This window comes from Triticum aestivum, chromosome 6D, assembly GCF_018294505.1.
Source record: "Triticum aestivum cultivar Chinese Spring chromosome 6D, IWGSC CS RefSeq v2.1, whole genome shotgun sequence".
Taxonomy (NCBI): domain Eukaryota; kingdom Viridiplantae; phylum Streptophyta; class Magnoliopsida; order Poales; family Poaceae; genus Triticum; species Triticum aestivum.
In genome coordinates, this window is record NC_057811.1 from 301,684,349 (window position 1) to 301,696,040 (window position 11,692).

Consider the following 11,692-nt stretch of genomic DNA (forward strand, 5'->3'; position numbering starts at 1 on the left):
GGGAATCCTACTTGGAGTACGATTGCCCCCCTTGGGTGCGCCTCCTCCTCCTCTCCCTCCTTTATATACTGGGAGGGGGGCACCCCTTGGAGACACACAAGTTGATCAGTTGATCTGTCCCAACCATGTGCGGTGCCCCCTTCCACCATAATCCACCTCGATCGTATCGTAGCGGTGCTTAGGCGAACCCCTGCGTCGGTAGCAACATCATCACCGTCATCGCGCCGTCATGCTGATGAAACTCTTTGGCGAAGCTCTGCTGGATCGGAGCTCGCGGGACGTCATCGAGTTGAACGTGTGCTGAACTTGGAGGTGCCGTGCGTTCGGTACTTGGATCGGTCGGATCGTGAAGACGTACGACTACATCAACCGCGTTGTGCTAACGCTTCCGCTTTCGGTCTACGAGGGTACGTGGACACACTCTCCCCTCTCGTTGCTAGGCACCATGACCCTGAGTGTGCGTAGGAATTTTTTTTAAATTACTACATTCCCCAATAGTGGTATCAGAGCCATGTTTATGCGTAGATGTTATATGCACGAGTAGAACACAAGTGAGTTGTGGGTGATACAAGTCATACTGCTTACCAGCATGTCACTCTTTGGTTCGGCGGTATTGTTGGATGAAGCGGCCCGAACCGACATTACGCGTACGCTTACGCGAGACTGGTTCTACCGACGTGCTTTGCACACAGGTGGCTGGCGGGTGTCAGTTTCTCCAACTTTAGTTGAACCGAGTGTGGCTACGCCCGGTCCTTGTGAAGGTTAAAACAACACTAACTTGACGAACTATCGTTGTGGTTTTGAAGCGTAGGTAAGAACGGTTCTTGCTCAGCCCGTAGCAGCCATGTAAAACTTGCAACAACAAAGTAGAGGACGTCTAACTTGTTTTTGCAGGGCATGTTGTGATGTGATATGGTCAAGACATGATGCTATATTTTATTGTATGAGATGATCATGTTTTGTAACCGAGTTATCGGCAACTGGCAGGAGCCATATGGTTATTGCTTTATTGTATGCAATGCAATCACCCTGTAATGCTTTACTTTATCACTAAGCGGTCGCGATAGTTGTAGAAGCAATAGTTGGCAAGACGACAACGATGCTACGATGGAGATCAAGGTGTCGCGCCGATGACGATGGGATCGTGACGGTGCTTCAGAGATGGAGTTCACAAGCACAAGATGACGATGGCCATATCATATCACTTATATTGATTGCATGTGATGTTTATCTTTTATGCATCTTATTTTGCTTAGATCGACGGTAGCATTATAAGATGATCTCTCACTAAATTTCAAGGTATAAGTGTTCTCCTTGAGTATGCGTTGCGGTAGTTCTTCGTGCCGAGAAACCACGTGATGATCGGGTGTGATAAGCTCTACGTTCAAATACAACAGGTGCAAGACAGTTTTGCACATGCGGAATACTCAGGTTAAACTTGACGGGCCTAGCATATGCAGATATGGCCTCGGAACACTGAGACCGAAAGGTCGAGCGTGAATCATATAGTAGATATGATCAACATAGTGATGTTCACCATTGAAAACTACTCCATCTCACGTGATGATCGGACATGGTTTAGTTGATGTGGATCACATGGTCACTTAGATGATTAGAGGGATGTCTATCTAAGTGGGAGTTCTTTAATATTATGATTAATTGAACTTTAAATTTATCATGAACTTAGTCCTGGTAGTATTAGCATATCTATGTTGTAGATCAATAGCTCGCGTTTAGCTCCCCTGTTTCATTTTTGATATGTTCCTAGAGAAAACTAAGTTGAAAGATGTTAGTAGCAATGATGCAGATTGGATACGTGATCTGAGGATTATCCTCATTGCTGCACAAAAGAATTATGTCCTTGATGCACCGCTAGGTGACAGAACTATTGCAGGAGCAGATGCAGACATTATGAACGTTTTAACAAGCTCGGTATGATGACTACTTGATAGTTTAGTGCAACATGCTTTACGGCTTAGAACCGGGACTTCAAAAATGTTTTGAACGCCAGAGAGCATATAAGATGTTCCAAGAGTTGAAATTGGTATTTCATACTCATGCCCGTGTTGAGAGGTATGAGACCTCTGACAGTACTTTGCCTACAAGATGGAGGAGAATATCTCAACCAGTGAGCATGTGCTCAGATTGTCTGGGTACTACAATCACTTGAATCAAGTGGGAGTTAATCTTCCAGATAAGACAGTGATTGACAGAGTTCTCTAGTCACTATCACCAAGCTACTAGAACTTCGGGATGAACTATAATATGCAAGGGATAACGGAAATGATTCCCAAGCTCTTCGTGATGCTGAAATCGACGAAGGTAGAAATCAAGAAAAGCATCAAGTGTTGATGGTTGACAAGACCACTAGTTTCAAGAAAAGGGCAAAGGGAAGAAGGGGAACTTCAAAAAGAACGGCAAGCAATTTGCTGCTCCCGTGAAGAAGCCCAAAGCTAAACCCAAGCTTGAAACTGAGTGCTTCTACTGCAAAGGAAATGGTCACTGGAAGTGGTACTGCCCTAGATACTTGGCGGATAAAGAGGATGGCAAAGTGAACAAAGGTATATTGGATATACATGTTATTGATGTGTACTTTACTAGTGTTTATAGCAACCCCTCGGCATTTGATACTGGTTCAGTTACATAGAGTAGTAACTCAAAACGGGAGTTGCAGAATGAACAGAAACTAGTTAAGGGCGAGGTGACGATGTGTGTTGGAAGTAGTTACAAGATTGATATGATCATCATCACACACTCCCTATACTTTCGGGATTAGTGTTGAACCTAAATAAGTGTTATTTGGTGTTTGCGTTGAGCATGAATATGATTTGATCATGTTTATTGCAATACGGTTATTCATTTAAATTAGAGAATAATTGTTGTTCTGTTTACATGAATAAAACCTTCTATGGTCATACGCCCAATGAAAATGGTTTGTTGGATCTGGATCGTAGTGATACATATATTCATAATATTGAATCCAAAAGAGGCAAAGTTAATAATGATAGTGCATCTTATTTGTGGCACTGCCGTTTAGGTCATATTGGTGTAAAGCGCATGAAGAAACTCCTTTCCGAAGGACTTTTGGAATCACATGATTATGAATCACATGGTACTTGAGAACCATGCCTCATGGGCAAGATGACTAAAACTTCGTTCTCCGGAACAATGGAGCGAGCAACAGATTTGTTGGAAATCATACATACTGATATATGTGGTCCGATGAATATTGAGGCTCGCGGTGGGTATCGTTATTTTCTCACCTTCACAGATGATTTGAGCAGATGTGGGTATATCTACTTGATGAAACATAAGTCTGAAACATTTGAAAAGTTCAAAGAATTTTGGAGTGAAGTGGAAAATCATCGTAACAAGAAAATAAAGTTTCTACGATCTGATCGTGGAGGAGAATATTTGAGTTACGAGTTTGGTCTTCATTTGAAACAATGCGGAATAGTTTCGCAACTCACGCCACCTGGAACACCACAACGTAATGGTGTGTCTGAACATCGTAACCGTACTTTATTAGATATGGTGCAATCTATGTTGTCTCTTACCGATTTACCACTATGATTTTCGGGTTATGCATTAGAGATAGCCGCATTCACGTTAAATAGGGTACCATCTAAATCTGTTGAGACAACACCATATGAACTGTGGTTTAACAAGAAACCAAAGTTGTCGTTTATTAACATTTGGGGTTGGGATGCTTATGTGAAAAAGTTTCATCCTGATAAGCTCAAACCCAGATCGGAGAATTGTGTCTTCATAGGATACCCAAAGGAGATAGTTGGGTACACCTTCTATCACAGATCCGAAGGCAAGACATTCGTTGCTAAGAATGGATCCTCTCTAGAGAAGGAGTTTCTCTCGAAAGAAGTGAGTGGGAGGAAAGTAGAACTTGATGAGGTAACTGTACCTGCTCCCTTGTTGGAAAGTAGTTCATCACAGAAATCAATTCTTGTGATTCCTACACCAATTAGTGAGGAAGCTAATGATGATGATCATGTAACTTCAGATCAAGTTACTACTGAACCTCGTAGGTCAACCAGAGTAAGATCAGTACCAAAGTGGTACGGTAATCCTGTTCTACAGGTCATGTTACTTGACCATGACGAACCTACGTACTATGAGACAATGATGAGCCCAGATTCCGCAAAATGGCTTGAGGCCATCAAATCTGAGATGGGATCCATGTATAAGAACAAGAATTTGGTTGACTTGCCCGATGATCGGCAAGCAATAGAGAATAAATGGCTCTTCAAGAGGAATATGAATGCTAATAGTAGTGTTACTATCTACAAAGCTCGAATTGTCACAAAAATGTTTTCGACAAGTTCAAAGGTGTTGACTACGATGAGATTTTCTCACTTGTATCGATGCTTAAGTCTGTCCGAATCATGTTAGCAAATTGCCACATATTATGAAATCTGGAAAATTGATGTCAAAACTACATTCCTTAGTGGATTACTTAAAGAAGAGTTGTATATGATGAAACGAGAAGGTTTTTTCGATACCAAAGGTGCTAACAAAATGTGCAAGCTCCAGTGATCCATCTATGGACTGGTGCAGGCATCTCGGAGTTGGAATATACGCTTTGATGAGTTGATCAAACCATATAGTTTTATACAGACTTGCGGTGAAGCCTGTATTTACAAGAAAGTGAGTGGGAGCACTACAGCATGTCTAATAAATATATGTGAATGACATATTGTTGATCAGAAATAATGTAGAATGTTCAGGAAAGCATAAAGGAGTATTTGAAAGGAGTTTTTCAAACAAAGATCTCGGTGAAGCTGCTTACATATTGAGCATCAAGATCTATTGAGATAGATCAAGACGCTTGATAAGTTTTTTCAATGAGTACATACCTTGACAAGATTTTGAAGTAGTTCAAAATGGAACAATCAAAGAAAGAGTTTTTGCCTGTGTTACAAGGTGTGAAATTGAGTAAGACTCAAAGCCCGACCACGGCAGAAGATAGAAAGAGAATGAAAGTTATTTCCTATGCCTCAGCCATAGGTTCTATAAAGTATGCCATGCTGTGTACCAGATCTATTGTATACCCTACACTGAGATTGGCAAGGGAGCACAATAGTGATCTAGCAGTAGATCACTGGACAGCGGTCAAAATTATCCTTGGTGGAATAAGGATATGTTTCTCGATTATGGAGGTGACAAAAGGTTCGTCGTAAAGGGTTACGTCGATGCAAGTTTTGACACTGATCCACATGACTCAAAGTCTCAATCTGGATACATATTGAAAGTGGGAGCAATTAGCTAGAGTAGCTCCGTGCAGAGCATTGTTGACATAGAAATTTGCAAAATACATATATACGGATCTGAATATGGCAGAACCATTGACTAAACTTCTCTCACAAGCAAAACATGATCACACCTTAATACTCTTTGGGTGTTAAGCACATATCGATGTGAACTAAGATTACTAACTCTAGTAAACCCTTTGACTGTTGGTCACATGGCGATGTGAACTATGGGTGTTAATCACATGGTGATGTGAACTATTGGTGTTAAATCACATGGCGATCTGAACTAGATTATTGACTCTAGTGCAAGTGGCAGACTGAAGGAAATATGCCCTAGAGGTAATAATAAATTTATTATTTATTTCCTTATTTGATGATAAATGTTTATTATTCATGCTAGAATTGTATTAACCGGAAACTTAGTACATGTGTGAATACATAGACAAACAGAGTGTCACTAGTATGCCTCTACTTGACTAGCTCGTTGAATCAAAGATGGTTAAGTTTCCTAGCCATAGGCATCAGTTGTCATTTGATTAACGGGATCACATCAATAGAGAATGATGTGATTGACTTGACCCATTCCGTTAGCTTAGCACTTGATCGTTTAGTATGTTGCTATTGCTTTCTTCATGACTTATAGATGTTCCTATGACTATAAGATTATGCAACTCCCGTTTACCGGAGGAACACTTTGTGTGCTACCAAACGTCATAACGTAACTGGGTGATTATAAAGGTGCTCTACAGGTTTCTCCCAAGGTACTTGTTGATTTGGCGTATTTAGATATTACGATTTGTCACTCCGATTGTCGGAGAGGTATCTCTGGGCCCACTCAGTAATACACATCACTATAAGCCTTGCAAGGATTGTAACTAATGAGTTAGTTGCGGGATGATGTATTACAGAACGAGTAAAGAGACTTGCCAGTAACGAGATTGAACTAGGTAATTAGATACCGACGATCGAATCTCGGGCAAGTAACATACCGATGAGAAAGGGAACAACGTATGTTGTTATGCGGTTTGACCGATAAAGATCTTCGTAGAATATGTGTGAGCCAATATGAGCATCCAGGTTCCGCTATTGGTTATTGACCGGAGACGAGTCTCGCTCATGTCTACATAGTTCTCGAACCCGTAGGGTCCGCACGCTTAAAGTTCGGTGACGATCGGTATTATGAGTTTTTGTGTTTTGATGTACCAAAGGTAGTTCGGAGTACCGGATGTGATCACGGACATGACGAGGAGTCTCGAAATGGTCGAGACGTAAAGATCAATATATTGGACGACTATATTTGGACACCGGATGAGTTCCGGGGGTTATTGGATAAATACCAGAGAACCGGGAGGTTACCGGAACCTCCTCGGGGTTATTGGGCCTTATGGGCCCAAGTGGAGGAAGAGGAGAGGCGGCCAGCTAGGGGTGCGCAGCCCCCCTAGCCCAAACTGAATTGGACTAGGTGGCCGGCCCCCCTTTTCCTTCTTCTTCTCCTCCCCTTCCTTCCCCTCTCCTACTAGGACTAGGAAAGAGGGGGGAATCCTACTTGGAGTAGGATTGTCCCCCTTGGGCGCGCCTCCTCCTCCTTGGCCGCCCCCTCCTCCTCTCCCACCTTTATATACGGGGAGGGGGCACCCCTTGGAGACACACAAGTTGATTAGTTGATCTCTCCCAACCGTGTGCGGTGCCCCCCTCCACCAAAATCCACTCTGATCATATCGTAGCGGTGCTGAGGCAAAGCCCTGCGTCGGTAGCAACATCATCACCGTCATCACGCCGTCGTGCTGACGAAACTCTCCGGTAAAGCTATGCTGGATCGGAGCTCGTGGGACGTTATCGAGTTGAACGTGTGCTGAACTCGGAGGTGCCGTGCGTTCGGTACTTGGATCGGTCGGATCGTGAAGACGTACGACTACATCAACCGTGTTGTGCTAACGCTTCCTCTTTCGGTCTGCGAGGGTACGTGGACACACTCTCCCCTCTCGTTGCTATGCATCACCATGATCCTGAGTGTGCGTAGGAATTTTTTTCAAATTACTACGTTCCCCAACAGAAGCCCCCCCAAAAAGAGAGAGAGGCCAAAGAAGCCTACAAAAAGAAAGAAAAAATTAGAGAAAAGAGAGAAGGGACAATGTTACTATCCTTTTACCACACTTGTGCTTCAAAGTAGCACCATGTTCTTCATATTGAGATTCTCTTGAGTTATCACTTTCATATACTAGTGGGAATTTCCATTATAGAACATGGCTTGTATATTCCGATGATGGGCTTCCTCAAATGCCCGAGGTCTTCATGAGAAAGCAAGTTCGATGCACACCCACTTAGTTTCTAGTTTGAGCTTTCATACACTTATAGCTCTTAGTGCATCCGTTGCATGGCAATCCCTACTCCTCACATTGACATCAATTGATGGGCATCTCCATAGCCCGTTGATTAGCCGCGTCGATGTGAGACTTTCTCCTTTTTGTCTTCTCCACACAACCTCCACTATCATATTCTATTCCACCTATAGTGCTATGTCCATGGCTCACGCTCATGTATTGCGTGAAAGTTGAAAAGGTTTGAGAACGTCAAAAGTATGAAACAATTGCTTGGCTTGTCATCGGTGTTGTGCATGATTTGAAAACTTTGTGTGGTGAAGATGTAGCATAGCTAGACCATATGATTTTGTAGGGATAGCTTTCTTTGGTCATGTTATTTTGAAAAGACATGATTGCTTTATTAGTATGCTTGAAGTATTATTGTCTTAATGTCAAATGATAGACTATTGCTTTGAATCACTCGTGTCTTAATATTCATGCCATGATTAGATTACATGATAAAGATTATGCTAGGTAGCATTCCACATCAAAAATTATCTTTTTGATCATTTACCTACTCGAGGACAAGCAGGAATTAAGCTTGGGGATGCTGATACGTCTCCGTCGTATCTATAATTTTTGATTTTTCCATGCCAATATTATACAACTTTCATATACTTTTGGCAACATTTTATACTATTTTTGGGACTAACATATTGAGCCAGTGCCCATTGCCAGTTTGTGACGCCCCCGATTTGACCGTACACTAATCATGCACGCAAATGTGTACGACCAAGATCAGGGACTCACGGGAAGATATCACAACACAACTCTAAAACATAAATAAGTCATACAAGCATCAGAATACAAGCCAGGGGCCTCGAGGGCTCGAATACAAGTGCTCGATCACAGACGAGTCAGCGGAAGCAACAATATCTGAGTACAGACATAAGTTAAACAAGTTTGCCTTAAGAAGGCTAACACAAACTGGGATACAGATCGAACGAGGCGCAGGCCTCCTGCCTGGGATCTTCCTAACTACTCCTGGTCGTCGTCAGCGGGCTGCACGTAGTAGTAGGCACCTCCAGTGTCGTAGGTGTCGTCGTCGACGGTGGCGTCTGGCTCCTGGACTCCAGCATCTGGTTGCGACAACCAGATAGAAAGGAAAGGGGGAAAAGAGGGAGAGAAGCAACCGTGAGTACTCATCCAAAGTACTCGCAAGCAAGGAGCTACACTACATATGCATGGGTATATGTGTAAAGGGGCATATCAGTGGACTGAACTGCAGAATGCCAGAATAAAAGGGGGATAGCTAGTCCTGTCGAAGACTACGCTTCTGGCATCTCCATCTTGCAGCATGTAGAAGAGAGTAGATTGAAGTCCTCCAAGTAGCATCGCATAGCATAATCCTACCCGGCGATCCCCTCCTCGTCGCCCTGTTAGAGAGCGATCACCGGGTTGTATCTGGCACTTGGAAGGGTGTATTTTATTCAGTATCCAGTTCTAGTTGTCATAAGGTCAAGGTACAACTCCGGGTCGTCCTTTTACCGAGGGACACGGCTATTCGAATAGATAAACTTCCCTGCAGGGGTGCACCACATAACCCAACACGCTCGATCCCATTTGGCCGGACACACTTTTCTGGGTCATGCCCGGCCTCGTAAGATCAACGCGTCGCAGCCCCACCTAAGCACAACAGAGCGGTCAGCACGCCGGTCTAACCCTATGCGCGCAGGGGTCTGGGCCCATCGCCCTATGCACACCTGCACGTTGCGTACGCGGCCGGAAGCAGACCTAGCCTAGTGGCGTTCCAGTCCAATCCGGCGCGCGCCACTCAGTCGCTGACGTCAAGAAGGCTTCGGCTGATACCACGACGCCGGGATACCCATAACTACTCCCGCGTAGATGGTTAGTGCGTATAGACCAAATGGCCAGACTCAGATCAAATACCAAGATCTCGTTAAGCGTGTTAAGTATCCGCGAACGCCGACCAGGGCCAGGCCCACCTCTCACCTAGGCGGTCTCAACCTGCCCTGTCGCTCCGCCACAAAGATCCACTTGCGGGTACTCCTACGAGCCGACCCGACTTTAGTCATCACATGTGTCATGTATGTAGTATATAAGTATATACCCGTGATCACCGCCCAGGTGATCACGGCCCGATAGTATAGCACAGCAGACGGACAAGAATGTAGGGCCACTGATGGAAATCTAGCATCCTATACTAAGCATGTAGGATTGCAGGTAAAGGTATCAACAGTAGTAGCAAGGATAGGCTATGCATCAGGATAGGATATCGAAAAGCAGTAACATGCTACACTACTCTAATGCAAGCAGTATAGAGAAGAATAGGCGATATCTGGTGATCAAGGGGGGGGGCTTGCCTGGTTGCTCTGGCAAGTAGGAGGGGTCGTCGACTCCGTAGTCGAACTGGGCAGCAGCAGTGTCGGTCTCGTAGTCTACCGGAGAGAAGAGGGGGAAGAAACAGTAAATACAATGCAAACATAAGCATGACGATGCGTGACATGACAATGAACGGTGCTAGGTGTGTCCTAACGCGACAGTAGGTGGTACCGGCGAAGGGGGGGAACATCCGGGAGGTATTCCCGATGTTTCGCGTTTTCGGACAGACGGACCGGAGGGGGAAAGTTGCTAGTTCGATAGGTTAGGGAGGTGTGGTGGACGAACGGACTGCGTATTCGGATTCGTCTCGTCGTTCTGAGCAACTTTCATATAGAAAACATTTTCATCCGAGTTACGGTTTAAAAGATATGAATTTTCAAAGATTATTTGAATTTCTGGAATTATTTAATTAACAGAAAAGGGATATGACGTCAGCATGACGTATGAGTGACGTCAGCGGTCAACAGTCCGGTTGACTGGTCAAAACTGACACGGGGGACCCACCTGTCATAGACAGTGGGTTAAACAGAGTTCAAACTAATCTAAATTTAGTTAGTAAAACTACTGGGCCCACCTGTCAGTGACTGATCAGGTTAATTAATTAGTTTTATTTATAAAACACATTTTTTTTGTTAATTATGCGGCGGGGCCCGCATGTCAGTGGCTGGGCCTGCCCAGTCAGCACGTTGACTGGGTTGACCCAGTCAACGGGGCCTGCGGGGCCCGCTGGCAGTGACCCAGGGGTGGCCCCAGGTGTGCCAGCTCAGCAGGCCGGCGGTTGAACGCCGGCGAGCACGAAAACGCGGCGGAGGGCGCTCGGCCCCGTCGGGATTCGTCTACAGGGGGCCTACACGGGCGCGGGTGGGTGCGTTCGAACGGGGAGAGCCCGCCGCGTCGCGTGGTGAGACCGGCCGGAGCTGGAGCTGCCGGAAACGGCGCCGGCGACGAGCAAAAGCGGCGCCGGAGTTCGGGCTGGAGCGGGTGCGGCGTTAGAGCGCGCGAGCGGCCAAACTAACCAGCTAGGCGGGTGCTGCATGATGCGGTCAAGCTAACGGGCATACGCCCATGACCAATTGGTCACCGGAGACCCGCCGGCGACGAACTCCGCGGCGCTGCGTTCGGGCGCGCGTGGGGAAGCAGCTAGGGGGCGCGCGAGAGCGAAAGGACAGGGGAGGAGGAGGAGAAGCTCACCGCGCGGCACACGGAGGCCCGTGAGAGGCTTAGGAGCAGCAGGTCGGCGCCGGGGAAGAAAGGGGTCGCCGGCGACCGAAGTTGAAGACGAGCTCGGTGTGCTCGTTGTAGGGGCTCCGGTCTCCAACGGGCTGCACCAGACGAAGCAGCGGGCGACGGCGGTCCTTGGAGACACCGTGGGGCGGCGAGGTGGGCACGGTGGCCGTGTGAACGACGGAGAACGGCGGCGACCGCGTCGGGCGTGGGGAAGGAAGGAGCGGCGCGGATCTGGGGGGGAAGAGAGAGGCGCAGAGGCCGAGAGGTGAGCGGGCGGGCGAGTGGGAGAGGGGCCCGAGGAGGCGGGGGGCGCTGGCGTCCTTATCCTCCCCCGTCGCTGGCGAGGGGGGTGCGGCGGGGACCGGCCCCTGTTCCGACCCCGGTCGGGGGAACAGGGAAGGGGGAGGGCGAGTGGGAGAGGTGGGCCGGGGTGGAGCTGGGCCTTTCGGCCGGGGGGGGGATGGTGCTGGCCGGCTGGGCCTGGGGTTGGCCCAG